The sequence below is a fragment of the Dendrobates tinctorius genome, unplaced genomic scaffold (assembly GCF_039654945.1).
Source record: "Dendrobates tinctorius isolate UK_male_01 unplaced genomic scaffold, ASM3965494v1 ptg000030l, whole genome shotgun sequence".
NCBI lineage: Eukaryota > Metazoa > Chordata > Amphibia > Anura > Dendrobatidae > Dendrobates > Dendrobates tinctorius.
Genome location: NW_027361698.1, coordinates 58,473,393 through 58,494,361, shown reverse-complemented (window position 1 = coordinate 58,494,361; position 20,969 = coordinate 58,473,393).

Below are 20,969 nucleotides of genomic sequence, written 5' to 3'. Positions count from 1 at the left end.
GATGTTAATTGCTAATTGCCAAAGGTTTGTCTAGCAAGTCACAACATTGTTTTCAATTTGTTTTGTGAGAAATTAAAGTCCATAACTTAATTCATGAAAATATAGGAAGAACAGGGGTATAACTACTGAGGTCTCAGGGGTCGTAGCTGCGACGGGGGCCCGGATTGGTTAGGCCCCTTTCACACTTCAGTTTTTTGTGTCAGTTACAATCCGCCAAAAAGGTGGAGAAGCGGATCCGTTCTTAACTGATGTGAACGGATGCCACAGGATCCGTTTTATGACGGATCCGCAAAATGAGGAAATTTAAAGGAAACGCTGGCCGAGAGAGAGAGAGAAAGAGAGAGAGAGAGAACATTTTTTTGTCCGGCACCCAGACAGAATTTCGGGTTAAATCAGTGTCTGGAGGATCCGCCGGCCAAAAAAACGTTGCAAGCTCCGTTTGGAAATCTTTGAGGATGGTAACGGACAGCAACATTATGGCAGATCCTCACAAAAATGGATGCAACGGACGGCAATCCGTCAAAATCCGCCGATAATGGAAGTCAATGGGGAAAAAATTGCGGATCCGTTTTTTTCAAAACCTGGCGGATTTTGACTGATTGTAAAAAACGGAAGTGTGAAACAGGCCTTCATGTGGGACCTAGGCCTCCATCACATCCTGTGCTCCATCCTCCAGCATGGACTCGGCTATTCCTCCCCCTGAGCTGTGCACTCCACCTCCCAGTGTCTCACGTGATGGAGGATGAGACCTGCTGTCATCACTCAAAGCTGACACCTTAGTGACCAGTCACATAGAGCCACGTGACTACAGAGTGCAGAAGGAAGGCGTGCACAATGGCTGTTCTGTGTGCACAGGACCTGTGATAACGTCACAGGAGGGGAGGAGTCAGGGGTCACGTGATCAGGGGCCTCAGTGTATGCAGGACTGTGCTGGCTGTCATGGTGCTGGGAGAGGGTAATTTTATGTGTGGGGTCAGTAGGGGTTTACAGTATGGATGCAGCAGAGCTGTGTGTGTGTACAATGTGTATGGAGCTGAGCCATGTTAGTTACGCCACTGAGGATGAACATATCTGTAGCTCTGTATTTGATGATTGCATCTATGCTGTACACTGATGACTTTGAAGAAATACTACACTGTAATTGGTCATGGAGACATAACCTCTTCAATAGACCCTATGTCCCTTGGCACCTTCAAGGTAATGTATTATCAGAAAATTATTTATTGTTTAAATCAAGTTATGTTACATGTATTTTTTTCTTTTCTTCCCTATATTACAATCTGTATAAAAAATATAGATATTTTGCAAAATTGGCCACTTAGGCAATGTTAGCAGGGACATACTGTTCATAACGGCAGTCCATGCGGCCAATATGGGGCCCAAGAGTTGGAGGGCCAGGTGCTAGACAATGGAACCCTTTACTCCCCATGTTATCACAATTTCAACAGTAGCTGCATCTTCTGGACACAGACATCATTGAATAGAAAGGTGGATCAGGGAGCCAAAGGCTCTGAATGGTTGGCTGGTGGGACCATTATGCTCAATGGGGGGCTGGTGGTGGCCAATCATACTGAATTTGGGTCTGGTGAAGACCAATTTTACTGAATTGGAAGCTGGTTGGAGCCAATCATAATGATTTGGGACTTGGTGGGGGTCTTCATACCAAACCGGGGCAGGTGGGGAGAATCATACTGAATGGGGCGCTTGTGGGGTCAATCATACTGAGTGGGCCAATGTACTGAGTGGGGCTGTGGGTGCTATTATACTGAGTGAGAGGCTGGTGGAGGACATAATACTTAGGGGGGCTAATGGTGGTTATTTCCTGCAAGTCACTCTAATGCAGTAGTCATCTTGGTAGTGGCATTACTGTGATTGTTGGCCATGTGATATCATCAGGGGTTTTAAAAGACTCAGCACACTGACGTCATTGTACATCTGTGCGACAGTTCTTTTTAGAGGGAAAGAGTGATAGTCAAGGTGTGTGTGTGCACATTTTAATGAATCAGAGATCTGTTGTGGTAATACTGGTGATGAAACTGAATAGAGATGGGTGGACCCCAGGATGTTCAGGTACTAGAACAGTACTCAGACCCAAATTTGAAACCAGACCCCATTCATATGCATGACAGCATGGCAAACACTGTTTCTGATAGACGGTAGATTCATTACCACTAGTGTTGAGCATTCCGATACCGCAAGTATCGGGTATCGGCCGATATTCGCTGTATCGGAATTCCGATACTTAGTTCCGATACTTTTTTCATATCGAATACCGGAATCGGAAGTTCCAATAATGCTAGGAGCCCGCTCGATTTGATTCAGCCATTGGGGATCCTCAGAAGTGTGGGCACATCCTGTTAGGCATGTAGGCATGTTAACTACTGGCATGGCTGTGATTGGCTGCTGAAATGATGTCATGATGCACTATAAAAACCGCTGCAGCTGCCATTTCTGGTCACTCTGCTGTGAATTCAGTTAGGGACAGGCTGCTGTTGAAGACTGTGAGGGACAGTTAGAAATAGCGATCATCCAAAATATCTATTGCTCTACCCAGGCTACATAATCCACCACTGTAGCATTTTTGTAGCCCAGCAGTGCTGTTTTAATAGCTGTCTGCAAGGGCTGTGTGAGTGCAGACCCACGCTGTGTAGTGTGTCCTGCAGGCACGTCTGCTTGTAGGCCGCCCAGCGTGTGTCTCTGCCTCATACACATTTTTCTTTTATTGCTGCTTTTTTTTTCTCCTGTATAGTGTGCTTCCATAGGTATCCATATACGTTGGTTGCAAACACTAAAGGAGTGGACAGCGGAGCCTTTCAGCAGCCTTTTAGTGCTATAGCCCATTTCTCTGCACTGTTTTTGGCTGTCTGATAGGTCTCTCTGTGTGTGAATGCAGCTCACGTTGCAGTGTGTTCTATAGCCACCGCTAGCTGTAGTCCGCTCAGCGTGCGTCACTGCCTCATACATAGTCCTTTTTTTGCAGCTAATTTAGCCAGATTTTTGCTCCTATATTAGTGTGCTTCCAACCGCATCCATTGTCATTGGTTGGTTGCAAACACTATATAGGATTAGATAGAGGAGCCTTTTTGCTGGCTTGTGCCCTTCAGGGCCAGCCAGACTAGTATCACCCTATTTTTTGGAGCCTCATCAATTGCATTGTAGGTTAGCTTCCTACATTGTAATCGCTCCAAAAAGTTTGTGATACTATAGCTTTCAAACTCTGGTCACATCCTTGCCCCCCCCCCCAAAAAAAAAAAGGAAATAAAGTTCACCAAACACTCCACTTTACAGTTGTCTAGGCCACATTAGATCATATTAAAGTGTAGTACACACACTCTTAGCCAAATTAGTGTTTCTTATACTGGTTAGCAGGTGTTCAGGAATAAGAACACTAAGCCACCCCTTTTTTACTTTTCTGCCTATCTTTATCAGTCTACCAAGATGAAGAAGGCAGGGAGTAAGGCACATGGTCGTGGCCGTGGAGTTTCAGCAGGGAGAGGACGGGGGATTCAGCAGGGAGAGGACGTGGGGATTCGGTGTCTGCTGCGGCCACCAGTGACCCGGCATCCCCCACTTTTACCAGGCAACAGTCCTTCATGCGCAGCTTTGTAGGACCTCGCCATACCCCACTGCTGCATGACGAACAAATTGAGCCCGTTGTTGGATGGATGGCAGCTAACGCATCCACTTCAATGACTTCCGCATCCTCCCAAGGCCAGAGCACTGAAGAGCAACCATCTGTCTCTTCACCACCTGCCAAATTGCCCAGGTAGTCTGAGAGCCCTGGACAGGAGCCATCTCAATCTTTACTTCTGTTCTCAGAATCTGTTGGCTTGGAAAGAGGTGGCCAGCCAAGCAGCATTCTAGAGCGTGAAGAAGAGGGAGTATGCAGTGATGCGCAACTGCTTTGTCCCTCTGAATCTGAAGAGGCGGGTGGGCCAGTGCCTATTGTCAGCACACCTCAGTGCTTAATCTGATGATGATGAGACTCAGTTGCCAATTTCTGGTGCGTACGGTGCTGGCGAGACAACCCAGGACCAGCCGGTGCTTGAAGAGGGGAGTGGAGATGATGAGGTCCTTGACCCATCATGGCGTCAGCCACAGGGAGGTGGTGGGAGCAGCTCTGAGGAAGAGATTCCCCGAACGGCCTAAAGAGGAGGGAGAGGGCGGGGGCAGACTTGGTTGCCTGTAGCCTCCACTTTGGCACCCGTGAGGAGCAATCCTCTTCCAAAACACAAAACGGGCGCTCCCAGGACTTGCAGTGCGTGGTCTTTTTTTGACACAGTTGCAGATGACATTTGCTTTGTCAAATGCAAGCTGTGTCATCAGAAAGTGAAACGAGGGAAAAATGTGAGCAACCTCAATACCACAAATATGTGGAAACATGTGCGTACCAAGCACGAGGTGGAGTTACACAGACACACTGAAGATGTAGGCCAACTTTCAGCAGCACCTACCAACTCTTCAGATCATGTTGGGGCCTCTTCCTCCAGCTCACACACAGCTGGTTCGGCTTCCTCACTGGAATGCCATGGAAGAATCACTGCCACTGTTGTCTAGAGACCCAGTGAAATTCCACCACTGAACCACGTTCGCAGTCATCATCACACTCCCAGGCCACTCACCAGCAATCGGTAGCACAGGCATGGGAGAAAAAGCGGCCTTACTCGGCAAACCATCCCCGAGCACTGGCTCTGAATGCCGGCATTGCCAAACTACTGGCCCTTGAGATGCTGTCATTCAGGCTGGTGGAGACTGACACCTTCCGGAACTTTATGTCATTGGCAGTTCCACAATACAATGTGCCCAGCCGCTTTTATTTCAGCAGGCAAGCCGTCCCTGCCCTGCAAAAGCATGTGGAGGGAAAAAAGTCTTAGTTACTCACCGGTTAACGGTATTTTTCGGAGTCCATGACAGCACCACCTGAGAGAGAGAGGGATCCGCCCTTCCTAGGAACAGGAAAACCTACAGATACAAAAAGGTCGGCACCTCTCCCACGCATCAGTTGGATTACAGAGCATAAAAGAGGACCTCCAAGGTTAATGCATGATTATATGTACAACAATATTAATACTTAAATTTTTATCACCCGTGGATATGTACAAAGGGAAGACGTGCACACCCAAATTGACTAAGGGAAGGGAATCTATGGGTGCTGTCATGGACTCCGAAAAATACCGTTAACCGGTGAGTAACTAAGACTTTATTCGGTCGTCCATGACAGCACCACCTGAGAGAATTACAGAGAGTAATCACTACTTTAGGGGGGGGACTACAGCCTGCAGAACCCTGATACCGAAGGAGAGGTCTGCAGAAGCACCCAAGTCTAGCCTATAATGACTATAAAAAGTGCTCGGAGAGGACCAAGTGGCCGCCTTACAAATCTGGTCGATGGAGACTTCCGATCTCTCGGCCCACGAGGTCGCCACGGCTCTGGTGGAATGCGCCTTCAATTTCTCCGGAGCTACTCTACCTTTTGAGGTATAAGCTAATGAGATTGCTTCTCTAATCCATCTGGCTAGTGTACTTTTGGACACCCTAAGACCTTTCCTAGGGCCTTGGTAGGAGACAAAGAGGGCATTGTCCTTCTTCCAGGGATCGGTAGCCGCTAGATACTCTAAGAGGCATCTCCTAACATCTAAAGTGTGCAGCTTCTCCTCTTTCTCATTAGTTGGTTTAGGGAGGAAGGATTGGAGGACTATTTCCTGCGACCTATGAAAGCTGGAGGCTACTTTTGGTAAATACGCTGGGTCAGGTCTAAGTATTACCCTATCCTCTTTTACCTGAAGAAAAGGTGGGCGCCTAGACAATGCCTGAATGTCGCTTACCCTACGGGCTGACGTTATGGCTATCAGGAAAGCTATCTTGAGGGACAGGCTCCTAATAGAGGCTGACGAGATGGGTTCAAATGGCGCTTCTGTCATAGCTGTGAGGACTAGGTTCAAATCCCATGGCGAGAGTCTATTCTTTACTATTGGTCTGGATCTACTCGCTGCTTTGATAAACCTATTGACCCAGTAATTAGCCGCGATGTTACAGCTAAAGAGGGCCCCTAAGGCGGATACCTGTACTTTAAGGGTACTGGTGGAGAGGCCCAGGTCCAGCCCTTTTTGTAAAAATTCCAAGATCTGGCCTATAGGGACGGAATCATCAGAATTTATATTTGTGCTTTGGAGGAATCTTTTCCAAATTCTGACGTAAATCTTAGTTGTCACCACTTTCCTACTTTTTAGTAGAGTGTCAATTAGGTCTGGGGAGAAGCCTTTACTTTTTAGCAGTGACCGCTCAAATTCCACGCCGTGAGATGTAGGCCAGCCACCTGAGGGTGGAAGACCGGGCCCTGGGACAGAAGGTCCGGGATGTCCGGGAGAACCCAAGGATCGTCTACCGACATGATCCTGAGGTTCGAGAACCATGCTCTTCTGGGCCAGAACGGGGCGATGACTATGACCCTTGCCCTGTCCTTCCTGATCTTCCTCAACACCAGAGGAAGCAGAGATAGGGGAGGAAAGGCGTAGGCTAGCCTGAAGTCCCACTTTATCAGTAGCGCATCTACTGCCAGAGGAGTCTCCCTGGGATTTAGGGAGCAAAACTGTCTTGTTTTCGAGTTCTCCTTGGTGGTGAATAGATCCACCTCTGGTTGACCCCATCTCTGCATGATCTGAACGAAAATGGAGGTGTTTAAGGCCCACTCTCCTTGTTTTAACAGATTGCGGCTTAGGAAATCTGCCGCGACGTTCTCTTTCCCTCTTATGTGAAGAGCCGTGAGAGCTAAAAAATGCCGCTCTGCTAGCTGGAACACTCGATAGTCCGAGAGAACTCGTACGTGATGGCCCTGTAGATACATAAGGAGCTCTTTAGCTGCATGTACTACCGCTGTCAATTCTTTCAAATTAGAAGACATTTGTATCTGATCCCGTTCCCATAGGCCCTGGACCAGAATTTCCTCCTTTGCATCCGTGGTGACCACGCGGGTAATGTTATACTCCCAAGGGACCCCTCTAGACAAATTATTTCTTTCTAGCCACCACTCCAGGGACTCTATTGTGTTTCTGGATAAGGTCAGTCGACCTTCTAAGTTACCCCCAAGAATCCTCTGATACCATAAAACTTCGCCCTGTAGAGTTCTCGTATGAACTTGGGCCCACTGGACCGCGGGGATGCAGGACGAGAGGGAACCCAACAGGGACATGGCTTTCCTGAGGGAAATGGAGGGGTTGTTGGAAGCGTTCAGGACCCGGCCATGCAGGTGCAGCAGCTTCTCTGGGGGCAGACGGCATTCCTGCTTTTTAGAATCTAGGGTTAGGCCTAAAAATTGTTGAATTTTTAATGGCTGCAAACGGGATTTTTTGATATTAAGTAGCCATCCCAACTGCTCTAGAGCCGCCGTTGTTTTCTGTAATTGTTCTAAACACTGCTCGGCTGAACTGCCTATTATAAGGAGGTCATCTAGATAGGGAACGACTAGAATGTTTAGCTCGCGCAGATGGGCCATCACCTCTGCCATCACTTTGGTGAATACTCGGGGCGCCACTGCCACCCCGAAGGGTAAGGCCGCGTACTGGAAGTGCTGGATTGACCCCTCCAACTGAACCGCCAGTCTAAGGAAAGGTTGGTGTGCTAGACATATGGGTATATGGTAGTAAGCGTCTTTCAGATCTAGGACCACCATGAAGCAGTTTTGAAACAGCATTTTTATTGCGGTGTTAATCGTTTCCATTTTAAACGGACGTACGACCAGGAATTTATTGAGGGCTTTCAGGTTAAATATAGCCCTAAATGAGTCGTCCGGTTTACGGACCAAGAACAGGGGGGAATAGAAGCCTTTCCCCCTCTCTTCCTCTGGAACTCTCGTCAGGACTTTTTTGTCCAGTAGCTCGAGGACCTCGGTCTCCAGGGCAGCTTGTTCTAGCGGGGAAGATTTGAGCGGAGTTACCCTGAACCGATCTTGGGGAACGCAGGAGAACTCTAGGTGCAGTCCTGTAGCTATCACCCCCAGTATCCAGCTGCTATTTGAGATTCTGGCCCAGGCCGGGTAGAAGGCAGATAATCTTCTTCCTACCGGAGCCACTAGTCATTGGTGCGGCTTCTTATTATCCTGTGATGGACCTTCTTGGCGCCCCCCTCCTCCGAACATGAAGCCCGTACCTCTGGTTTTCTTGTTGTCCCATCTGTTCTGATCTCTGGCCTGCCTCCTGCGGGAATACCCTTTCCTAGAAAAGGGACATCTCCAGGTTGTATTCGGCAGACTCGGAAATTTCTTTTTCTCATCCCCGGCTTTCTCTAACAGTTCGTCTAGGACGGGGCCGAACAAGTATTCACACTCACAGGGGATAGAACAGAGACGGGACCTGGCTTGGATATCTCCCGGCCAGCATTTTAACCAGAGGGCTCTTCGGGCCAAATTAGACAAACTTGCAGACCTGGCCGCCATTCTTACTGAGTCTGCCGAGGCATCTGCCAGAAAGGCAGCAGCATTCTGGATAATTGGAAGAGACTTACGGATGGAAGCTCGCGAGGTTCCATCCTTTAGCTGGGAGTCCAATTGATCCAGCCAAACCATCAAGGATCTGGCTGCGCACGTGGCTGCTATTGCTGGCCTTAGGGCACCTGCTGACATCTCCCATGTGCCCTTTAAAAAGGAATCTGCCTTTTTATCTAGGGGGTCTTTAAGGGAGGCCATATCGTCGAAGGGTATAGATGACCTTTTGGAGGCCTTAGCTACCGCTGCATCCAGCTTGGGGGCCTTATCCCATCGACTTACTATTGGGTCCTCAAAGGGGTATCTTCGCTTGAAAGCAGGCGGCATAGAACCCCTTTTTTCCGTTTTTGTCCACTCCCTGTCTATCAGGCTCTGGACTCTTTCATTTAATGGAAAAGTCCTTTGCTTTCTGGGGTCTAGACCCCCGAACATAATGTCCTGAGCAGACAGTTCTGTCTTTTTTTCTTCTACCCCCATGGTTGACCTTATGGTTTTAATTAATTTATCCATTTGGTCCAAGGGAAAACAGAACCGGCTGGAATCCTCTTCGGAAGAAGAAGAGGAGGCCGAGGACTCTAAGGAGATATCTTCCCTCCTAGGGCTGACTGAAGATTCTGAGCCTGAAACACTAGCTCGTCTTCTTTTAGAAGAATCTTCTTTTGATAGGGCTTTTATTTCAGTCCTGATTAACTGCCTCAGGTCTGTAGCGAAGCTTGGAGCTTCTTCCGCTACCTGCATAAATAGGGAAGAGTGTAAGAGTCTGATACTCCACTCACGTTCTACCCCTCATCTCCATCCCTACCGTCTGTCTCACGCAAGACTGACACAATCTCTTAGGGTGGCCATCTGGTAAGGGGCAACTACAGAGGGCACATTCCTTGTGCTTCTGCTTCCCTGTGGCCTTCTTCCCCTGAGAATCAAAAAACATAAGGGGACACTGCATCAGGGTGCATTCTCGCAGATCTCTTACCCTTGCAGATGAGGACAGGTACCGGATCATGGGGGGCTGCAGGAGGATCCTTTGGCCTAGAGGAACTACTGTGGCTCTGTCCACTCGAACGTCCCTCCTTCCGCCTCTTAGGCTGGTCACTGGGGTGCTTTGCCATGGGCTGCACCTCTTGTGGGTCCATGGGGGCTTCTGTCGTGTCCATCGCTGGGCCTCCAGAAGCACCTCAGCAGCAATGCCTTCTGTCTTAAGAAGGCTTCCCCTCCGGATCAGCAGGAACTCTGTCCGGCGTTCGGGCCCCCCATTGGACCGCTCCTCGCGATCCTCCCCCTCCCCTTCAGGCCTGCCCAGCCCCCTCAGGCGGCGGGCGCGCATCGGCGCGTGTCCACAACAACCGGAAGTCGACCGGCATCCGACTTCCGGTTTCGGCGCTAGGCCCCGCCTCCTCCGCCGCGTCACTTCCGCCGCGCGACAGAGGCCGCGGGGACGCGTGGCAAGGGGCTAGCACTGCGCCGCCGGCTCGGAACCGCCGCTCCCTTTGTGGGACACCGACGGCAGCGCCCGCCCGAACGGACCGCACCCCCGGGGGAAGGAGACACAGGGGGACCCGCTTACCTCACCGGCCCCATGGAGAAGGCGCCCACCGGACCCTGTCTCCGCCTGCTCTTACCACTGCCATGGAAATCCTACCCGGACCCACCGTGGCGCATCCAGGGTCCCCAGCGAGACCGAGGTAGGAGAACCCCCCGCTACCTGAGTCGGTCCGCTGGCCTGGGAATTCAGTTATCCATGACGGACGATCTGTAGGGAGTTCTGTCCTTGTTAGGAACAGGAAACCAACTGATGCGTGGGAGAGGTGCCGCCCTTTTTGTATCTGTAGGTTTTCCTGTTCCTAGGAAGGGCGGATCCCTCTCTCTCTCAGGTGGTGCTGTCATGGACGACCGAATAATTAAAAATGCGCTACTAAATGCTGTCAGTAGCAAGGTCCACCTGACCACCGATGCGTGGACCAGTAGCCATGGACAGGGACGATACCTTTCCCTCACTGCCCATTGGGTCAATGTTGTGGAGCCGGGTACAGATCTGGAGAGTGGCTCTGTACGTATTCTGCCAACTCCAAGGATTGCAGGAATGCAGTCTGTACATATTGAGTCCTCCTCCTACTCTAGTTCCTCGGAATCAGCACTGCGTGAGCCTGTTAGGCCAGATATGAGCACAGGTGTGGCCAAACGTCAACAGGCCGTCCTTAAATTAATTTCTTTGGGGAATCGGAGCCACACAGCACAGGAGCTCTGGAATGCCATCAAGCAGGAGAGCGATGTGTGGTTTGTGCCAGCGAATCTCCAGCCAGGTTTGGTAGTGAGTGACAATGGCCGAAATCTAGTGGCAGCTCTTGGCCTAGGCAACCTCACTAACATAACATGTCTGGCACACGTGCTCAATTTGGTCGTGCAGAGCTTTCTGAGGGACTATCCGGATCTTGATGCACTGCTGCACAAGGTTCGCCTAGAGTGTGCTCACTTGCGGCGTTCCAGCATGGCAAGATCGCGCATTGCATCTCTGCAACGACGATTCCGCCTGCCAGAACATCGCATCATATGTGACCTCCCCACCAGGTGGAATTCAACGTTACATATGTTGGAGCGGTTGTGTGAGCAGCAGGCAGCAGTAATGGAGTACCAGCTGCATCAGGCGCAAACAAGTCGCACTGTGCACCGGACACACGTCACTACCACTGAGTGGGCCACTATGAGGGACATCTGCCAAGTTTTGCGTGCCTTCGATGACTCCACACGGATGGCCAGTGCAGATGATGCACTAATCAGCATGACTGTCCCCCTCATCTGTCTGCTTCAAAAAACCTTACAAGCACTAAGTGAGGAGGTTTTTGAAGAGGTCGAGGATCTGTCTGCTTCTGGCAAGTCTGCGCAACGTGCTTCCACACAAAGGCCCAGACAGGAGACACTTAGTGAGGAGGATGACGAGGAGTCAATGGAGGAGGAGGAACACATCTCTCCAGAGGAGGGAGGTACACAAGGCTCTAGTAGTCAGTGTGTTCAGTGAGGGTGGGGTGATGCTGAGCAGGCAGAGATGCTGCCTCAAGCTGGGGACAGCGTTTCCGGTCCAGTTGGCAGTCTGCAGCACATGGTTGATTTCATGCTGCAGTGCTTGTTAAATGACCGCCGCATCGCCAACATTCTCCACACGGCTGATTATTGGGTCTACACCCTCCTAGATCCTCGCTACCGGGACAACTTACAAACTTCATACCACAGTTGAACCGGGAGCAAAAAATGCGGGAGTACCAAGAAACACTTGTGCAGGCCATCATGTTCTCCATTCCCCCCGCAAGTGTTGCTGGTAGTGCTTTTCAAAGCAGCCATGTGGGTAGAGGCAGTGGACGAAGCTCTGCACAAAGAGGTAGCAGAGGCAGTGCCACAGGACAAGGCAAGGCCAGTATGGCCCAAATGTGGAAAAGTTTTGTGGGACCGCCACAAACGGCTACACCATAACAGATGGCTCCAGTCAGCAGGAGGCAACGTTTCCGTCAGATGGTGACAGACTACTTGTCTTGCCCTGTTAGTGTTCTCCCAGACGGCTCTTCCCCGTTCAAGTATTGGGTCTCTAAGCTGGATACATGGCCAGAGCTTAGCCAGTATGCATTGGAGGTGCTGGCTTGCCCTGCTGCCAGTGTATTATCGGAACGTGTTTTTAGTGCTGCAGGTGGTGTGGTAACAGACCGTCGCACGCGACTATCTGCCGATAATGTTGACCGGCTTACTTTTCTGAAAATGAACAAAGCCTCGATCTCACCTGAATTTGCCAGTCCTCTTCCAGAATACATAATTGGCTGGCAACAGGATCCAGGTCTCCTGTTGTGTTCATGTTTCTATGACCTGAACTTTATTTCCTGGGCCACAGCAACGCCCGTTGTTGCTCAGAAGTGCTGTCCACACAGACAAAACACTCGCTCATGTGTAAGTGGGGTTCGGTAACGTCAGCTGATCCCCTGCTGTGTGTATGGCAAAGTGTCCTGCTCCCTCCACAGTCAAACAACCTCAGATTTACACCTGGCTCCAAGTAGGCCTCGGCCTACTACCTGATTTTCCCTGGGCTCCGACACGGTCAGTTGGTGTCTACAACTTCTGACTACCTCTGATTTAATATGTTCTCTGATTTGCCCTCTGTCTCCACTCTGTTTTGAGTATTTCCTCCGGCCTACAACACCGCCTGTTTCTGCTCTCAAGTGCCGTCTGCACAATCCACACTTGTTCCTGTGTTACCTGGGTCCTGTAACATCTGCTCATCTCCAGAGGTGAGCACGGCAATGTCTCCTGCTTTGTCTACATTCCCACTACTTGTAGTGGAAATGTGGACAGAGCAGGAGACATTGCCTGACTCACCTCTAGGGAGAAGCTGCTGTTACAGAACCCCAGTAACACAGGAACAAGTGTGGGTTGTGCAGACGGCATTTCAGAGCAGCAACTGGCGTGGTTGGAAGCCAGAGGAAATACTCGAAACAGAGTGAAGACAGAGGCCTAATTGGAGTACGTTGACAGTTAGTAGTAGTCTAGAAACAATCGCAAACTGCCACCAAGGAGGCCTCGGCCTACTACCTGATTTTCCCTGGGCTCCGACATCGCCAGTTGGTGCTCAGAAGTGCTGTCTGCACAGACAAAACACTCGCTCATGTGTAAGTGGGGTTCGGTAACGTCAGATGATCCCCTGCTGTGTCCACGGCAAACTCTCCTGCTGCCTCCAAATTCAAACAACTTCTTATCTTAAACTGCCTCCAAGTAGGCCTCAGCCTAGAAAATGACTATCCCTGGGCTCCAACATCGTCAGTTGTTGTTCGGAAGTGCTGTCCACACAGAAAAAAACACTCGTTCATGTGAAAGTGGGGTTCGGTAACGTCAGCTGATCCCCTGCTGTGTGGAGGGCAAAGTGTCCTGCTCTCTCCAAAGTCAAAATACCTCAGCTTTACACGTGGCTCCTAGTAGGCCTCGGCCTGCACCCTGATTGGCCCTGGGCTCCAACAACGCTAGTTGGTGCTCGGAAGTGCTGTCCACACAGAAAAACACACTTGTTCATGTGAAAGTGGGGGTCAGTGACGTCAGCTGATCCCCTGCTGTGTGGAGGGCAAAGTGCTGCTGCCTCCAAATTGTAACTACTTCAGATTTAAACATTCTCTGATTTGGCCTCTGTCTCCACTCTGTCTCTAGTATTTCCCCTGACCTCCAACACCGCCAGTTCCTGCTCACAGTTGCCATCCACGCATTCCACACGTGTTCCTGGTGTTCTGTTACGTCAGCAGATCCCTCAATGTGTGTCCACCACTGTCTCCTGCGCTGTCCACCTTCCCACTGTAAGTGGTGGGAATGTGGACAGAGCAGGAGACCGTGGCAGACACACATCAGGGGCTCTGCTGACATTACAGAACCCCAGTAACCCTGGAACACGTGTGGATTGGGCAGACGGCTGCTGTACGCATAAACTGGCGGAGTTGGTGGTCACGTGAAATCCTGGAAATAGAGTGGAGACAGATGCCTAATTGGAGCACGTTGACAGTCTGTTGTAGCCTACAAACAATCTAAAACTGCCACCAAGTAGGCCTCGGCCTGCACCCTGATTGTCCCTGGGCTCCAACAACGCTAGTTGGTGCTCGGAAGTGATGTCCACACAGAAAAACACACTTGTTCATGTGAAAGTGGGGGTCAGTAACGTCAGCTGATCCCCTGCTGTGTGGAGGGCAAAGTGTCTTGCTCCCTCCAAAGTCAAAATACCTCAGCTTTACACCTGGCTCCTAGTAGGCCTCGGCCTGCACCCTGATTGTCCCTGGGTTCCAACAACGCTAGTTGGTGCTCGGAAGTGCTGTCCACACAGAAAAACACACTTGCTCATGTGAAAGTGGGGGTCAGTAACGTCAGCTGATCCCCTGCTGTGTGGAGGGCAAAGTGTCCTGCTCCCTCCAAAGTCAAAATACCTCAGCTTTACACCTGGCTCCAAGTAGGCCTCGGCCTGCACCCTGATTGTCCCTGGGTTCCAACAACGCTAGTTGGTGCTCGGAAGTGCTGTCCACACAGAAAAACACACTTTTTCATGTGAAAGTGGGGGTCAGTAACGTCAGCTGATCCCCTGCTGTGTGGAGGGCAAAGTGTCTTGCTCCCTCCAATGTCAAAATACCTCAGCTTTACACCTGGCTCCTAGTAGGCCTCGGCCTGCACCCTGATTGTCCCTGGGTTCCAACAACGCTAGTTGGTGCTCGGAAGTGCTGTCCACACAGAAAAACACACTTGTTCATGTGAAAGTGGGGGTCAGTAACGTCAGCTGATCCCCTGCTGTGTGGAGGGCAAAGTGTCCTGCTCCCTCCAAAGTCAAAATACCTCAGCTTTACACCTGGCTCCTAGTAGGCCTCGGCCTGCACCCTGATTGTCCCTGGGTTCCAACAACGCTAGTTGGTGCGCGGAAGTGCTGTCCACACAGAAAAACACACTTGCTCATGTGAAAGTGGGGGTCAGTAACGTCAGCTGATCCCCTGCTGTGTGGAGGGCAAAGTGTCCTGCTCCCTCCAAAGTCAAAATACCTCAGCTTTACACCTGGCTCATAGTAGGCCTCGGCCTGCACCCTGATTGTCCCTGGGTTCCAACAACGCTAGTTGGTGCTCGGAAGTGCTGTCCACACAGAAAAACACACTTGTTCATGTGAAAGTGGGGGTCAGTAACGTCAGCTGATCCCCTGCTGTGTGGAGGGCAAAGTGTCTTGCTCCCTCCAATGTCAAAATACCTCAGCTTTACACCTGGCTCCTAGTAGGCCTCGGCCTGCACCCTGATTGTCCCTGGGTTCCAACAACGCTAGTTGGTGCTCGGAAGTGCTGTCCACACAGAAAAACACACTTGTTCATGTGAAAGTGGGGGTCAGTAACGTCAGCTGATCCCCTGCTGTGTGGAGGGCAAAGTGTCCTGCTCCCTCCAAAGTCAAAATACCTCAGCTTTACACCTGGCTCCTAGTAGGCCTCGGCCTGCACCCTGATTGTCCCTGGGTTCCAACAACGCTAGTTGGTGCGCGGAAGTGCTGTCCACACAGAAAAACACACTTGTTCATGTGAAAGTGGGGGTCAGTAACGTCAGCTGATCCCCTGCTGTGTGGAGGGCAAAGTGCTGCTGCCTCCAAATTGTAACTACTTCAGATTTAAACATTCTCTGATTTGGCCTCTGTCTCCACTCTGTCTCTAGTATTTCCCCTGACCTCCAACACCGCCAGTTCCTGCTCACAGTTGCCGTCCACGCATTCCACACGTGTTCCTGGTGTTCTGTTACGTGAGCAGATCCCCCAATGTGTGTCCACCACTGTCTCCTGCACTGTCCACCTTCCCACTGCAAGCGGTGGGAATGTGGACAGAGCAGGAGACAATGGCAGACACACATCAGGGGATCTGCTGACATTACAGAACCCCAGTAACACAGGAACACGTGTGGATTGGGCAGACGGCTGCTGTACGCATAAACCGGCGGTGTTGGTGGTCACGTGAAATTCTGGAAACAGAGTGGAGACAGATGCCTAATTGGAGCACGTTGACAGTCTGTTGTAGCCTACAAACAATCAAAAACTGCCACCATGTAGGCCTCGGCCTGCACCCTGATTGTCCCTGGGCTCCAACAACGCTAGTTGGTGCTCGGAAGTGCTGTCCACACAGAAAAACACACTTGTTCATGTGAAAGTTGGGGTCAGTAACGTCAGCTGATCCCCTGCTGTGTGGACGGCAAAGTGTCCTGCTCCCTCCAAAGTCAAAATACCTCAGCTTTACACCTGGCTCCAAGTAGGCCTCGGCCTGCACCCTGATTGTCCCTGGGTTCCAACAACGCTAGTTGGTGCTCGGAAGTGCTGTCCACACAGAAAAACACACTCGTTCATGTGAAAGTGGGGTTCGGTAACGTCAGCTGATCCCCTGCTGTGTGGAGGGCAAACTGCTGCTGCCTCCAAATTCAAACAACGTCTTATCTTAAACTGCCTCCAAGTAGGCCTCAGCCTACAAAATGACTATCCCTGAGCTCCAACATCGTCAGTTGTTGCTCGGAAGTGCTGTCCACACAGAAAAAAAACATTTGTTCATGTGAAAGTGGGGGTCGGTAACGTCGGCTGATCCCCTGCTGTGTGTACGGCAAACTCTCCTGCTGCCTCCAAAGTCAAAATAACTCCGATTTACACCTGCCACCAAGTAGGCCTCGGCCTGCACCATGATTGTTCCTGGGCTCCAACAACGCCAGTTGGTGCTCGGCAGTGTCTTTGGCATGGGTACTCCCTGTTGCCCAGCCTGTTTTCAGCACGCCTGCTGTTTCCGGGTAGTGTCAAGGTCACTATGCCACCAATCCGTTGTCCTGTCGTCTTGCGGCCGGGTTAGCCGACTCTACGGTGCCTGCAGTTTAGGTGACTCCTATGTGGGCTGCGGGAACTGGCACTGAAGGCTGGATCCGTAGTGCCAATGGGACATGGACCCCCTGTAGGACTGTGGGTTTCGGTAACTGCGGCCGGCTTGCGGCCTGGCTACTTTGCTTTGAATGGGTACCTTCTGCTACCCACCTGGGTTCCAGCACTGTCTGCTGGTTCTCGCCAGAGCCTTTGGCCTAGGTGCCTCCATCTCTGTATCTGAAGTCCAGCACCATCAGCTGGTCCTTGGTAGTGCTTTCTAGCACATGTACCTCCTGCCTAGTAACCGTGGTCCAGCACCGTCAGCTGTTCCTCGGTAGTGCCATTGGCTCGTGTAGCTTTTGCTACCCATCTGGGTTCCAGCACCGTCAGCTGGTTCTCGGCAGTGTCTTTGGCATGGGTACTCCCTGTTGCGCAGCCTGTTTTCAGCACGCCTGCTGTTTCCGGGTAGTGTCAAGGTCACTATGCCACCAATCCGTTGTCCTGTCGTCTTGCGGCCGGGTTAGCCGACTCTACGGTGCCTGCAGTTTAGGTGACTCCTATGTGGGCTGCGGGAACTGGCACTGAAGACTGGATCCGTAGTGCCAATGGAACATGGACCCCCTGTAGGACTGTGGGTTTCGGTAACTGCGGCCGGCTTGCTGCCTGGCTACTTTGCTTTGAATGGGTACCTTCTGCTACCCACCCGGGTTCCAGCACTGTCTGCTGGTTCTCTCCAGAGCCTTTGGCCTAGGTGCCTCCATCTCGGTATCCGAAGTCCAGCACCGTCAGCTGGTCCTTGGTAGTGCTTTCTAGCACAGGTACCTCTTGCCTAGTAACCGTGGTCCAGCACCGTCAGCTGTTCCTCGGTAGTGCCATTGGCTCTTGTAGCTTTTGCTACCCATCTGGGTTCCAGCACCGTCAGCTGGTTTTCGGCAGTGTCTTTGGCACGGGTACTCCCTGTTGCCCAGCCTGTTTTCAGCACGCCTGCTGTTTCCCGGTAGTGTCAAGGTCACTATGCCACCAATCCATTGTCCTGTCGTCTTGCGGCCGGGTTAGCCGACTCTACGGTGCCTGCAGTTTAGGTGACTCCTATGTGGGCTGCGGGAACTGGCACTGAAGGCTGGATCCGTAGTGCCAATGGGACATGGACCCCCTGTAGGACTGTGGGTTTCGGTAACTGCAGCCGGCTTGCGGCCTGGCTACTTTGCTTTGAATGGGTACCTTCTGCTACCCACCCGGGTTCCAGCACTGTCTGCTGGTTCTCTCCAGAGCCTTTGGCCTAGGTGCCTCCATCTCGGTATCCGAAGTCCAGCACCATCAGCTGGTCCTTGGTAGTGCTTTCTAGCACAGGTACCTCTTGCCTAGTAACCGTGGTCCAGCACCGTCAGCTGTTCCTCGGTAGTGCCATTGGCTCTTGTAGCTTTTGCTACCCATGTGGGTTCCAGCACCGTCAGCTGGTTCTCGGCAGTGTCTTTGGCACGGGTACTCCCTGTTGCCCAGCCTGTTTTCAGCACGCCTGCTGTTTCCGGGTAGTGTCAAGGTCACTATGCCACCAATCCGTTGTCCTGTCGTCTTGCGGCCGGGTTAGCCGACTCTACGGTGCCTGCAGTTTAGGTGACTCCTATGTGGGCTGCGGGAACTGGCACTGAAGGCTGGATCCGTAGTGCCAATGGGACATGGACCCCCTGTAGGACTGTGGGTTTCGGTAACTGCGGCCGGCTTGCGGCCTGGCTACTTTGCTTTGAATGGGTACCTTCTGCTACCCATCCGGGTGGCAGCACTGTCCGCTGGTTCTCGCCACAGCCTTTGGCCTAGGTGCCTCCATCTCGGTATCCGAGGTCCAGCACCGTCAGCTGGTCCTTGGTAGTGCTTTTTAGCACAGGTACCTTCTGCTTAGTAACCGTGGTCCAGCACCGTCAGTTGGTCCTCGGTAGTGCCATTGGCTCTTGTTCCTTCTGCTACCCATCCGGGTGGCAGCATTGTCTGCTGGTTCTCGCCACAGCCTTTGGCCTAGGTGCCTCCATCTCGGTATCCGAGGTCCAGCACCGTCAGCTGGTCCTTGGTAGTGCTTTTTAGCACAGGTACCTTCTGCTTAGTAACCGTGGTCCAGCACCGTCAGTTGGTCCTCGGTAGTGCCATTGGCTCTTGTTCCTTCTGCTACCCATCCGGGTGCCAGCACTGTCTGCTGGTTCTCGCCAGTTTCTCAGCCTTCTTGTACCTTCTGCTACATTTCCAAGATCAAGCTTTTTGAAATTGTCTTTGGTAATCCTTATTGATCTCCATGATGACGACCCTGAAGACCACACCAAAGAAGACCAGAAATATGACCCTAAATAATAAGACCAAGAGGACAAAGAACATGAAGACAACCACCAAGATACAGAACAAAAGACAGAAGAACAAGAAGCAGAAGACGCAAAAGCAGAAGAACAGAAAGCAGAAGAACATTAAGCATAAGACTAAAAATCAGCATAGAAGAAATCAAAATTATAAGCAGAAGAAGACTAAGCAGTAAATGGGGGTGAGTCCGTTCCTCCTCGTGGTGCCCCTGGAAAATGCCTGATGCTGCAGGCCAAACTGAACGCGGACAAATCCTGTTGTAAATCTTTAGTGACAGGCAGAACGTAAGGTGTAATCTTATAACTTTTATAGATAAGTACTACAGGAATGCCTGTCACCATAAGAAAATGAAGACAAAGAAGAATAGGAAGAAGATGAAGAAATAGCATATTAAAATTAATAATAGCTGAATAAGAAGAATATGAAGAATGGAAAAAAAAAATTAATGGGAAGAAGATGAAGAAGAAGAAGATGAATAAGGTGAAGAAAAAGTTGATGAAAAAAATGCTACTGCTGCGGATCATGAAGGAGAAAGTGTGGGAGAAGTACAAAAGAAGGTGAAGAGCATGGAAGTTGTGAAACATACATATCTGACAAAATATAAAAAAGGTTAACATAGTCAATATCTTTTAACTCCGAATGTCTTCAAAAAAAAAAAATTGGAATTAATGCTATGCCATGTGATTTGAATAAACCACTATGCCTTTAATGTCTCCTCCACCTCCCACAATACATTCTACATGATTCTTATTTGTTTTCAATTATGTAGAATTAGCCAACAAGGAAATAAAGGGCTTTTTTTAATTCCGATACCGGAAGTCCCATTGACTTGAATGGGACTTCCGGTATCGGAATCGGCGATACCCGATATTTTTTTCATATCGGGCGATACCATCCGATACGATATTTTTGGGTATCAAACGGTATCGCTCAACACTAATTACCACTGGTCAGACAGCCGCCGTTCCCACACTGTCAAATGACAGCGTGAGCCCTCAGCTGTGATCAGAGGTAAAAAGTTTACCTCCGGTCACTGGCATCGGCTGATGGTACTAATGCTCCCATTAGCCTACGTCTGCTGCTGCTAATAACAGTGAGAGTAGACAGTAGATGATGGGAGTATTCATCAGCCAGCACCTGAGCTCTAATATTTAGATAATCAGACAGGCAAAACTCACAGCTGGAGGGTGCATCCCTCAGCTGTCAGTTTCAGCAAGGCTGGTTATCAAGAATAGAGCGGTCCCCACTTCAATTTTTTTAATTATTTATTTTTTAAAAATAAAAAATGGTGTGGGTCCCCCTTTTTTGACAGCCAGCCAAGATAAAGCAGAGAGCTGGGGGCTGGTATTCTCAGGCTGGTAAGGGGCCCCCAGCCTAAAAATTGCACAGACCGCAGCCGCTCAGAAAAAGTGCATTTAATAGACACGCCAATTCTGGCTCTTTGCCCAACTCTTCCCACTTGCCCTGTTGTGGTGGCAAGCGGGGTTCATATTTGTGGGGTCTATGTCACCTTTGTATTGTCCGGTAACATCATGTCCACGGCTTAGTAATACAGAGGTGGATTCAATGGAATCTGCGTTGGGTGAGTAAAATTGTGCTTGTTAATTTTAAATAAAAAAGTGTGTTTTGTTTTATTTAAAATTAAAGACTTGATACTTGCTGTGCTTATTTACAATACAACTAAGGGATTAGTAATGGGTAGGTGTCTTCTAGATGCCTCTTCATTACTAAGCCATGGGCTTCATGTCACCAGACAATACAAAGGTGACTTCAACCCCATAAATATGAACCCCACTT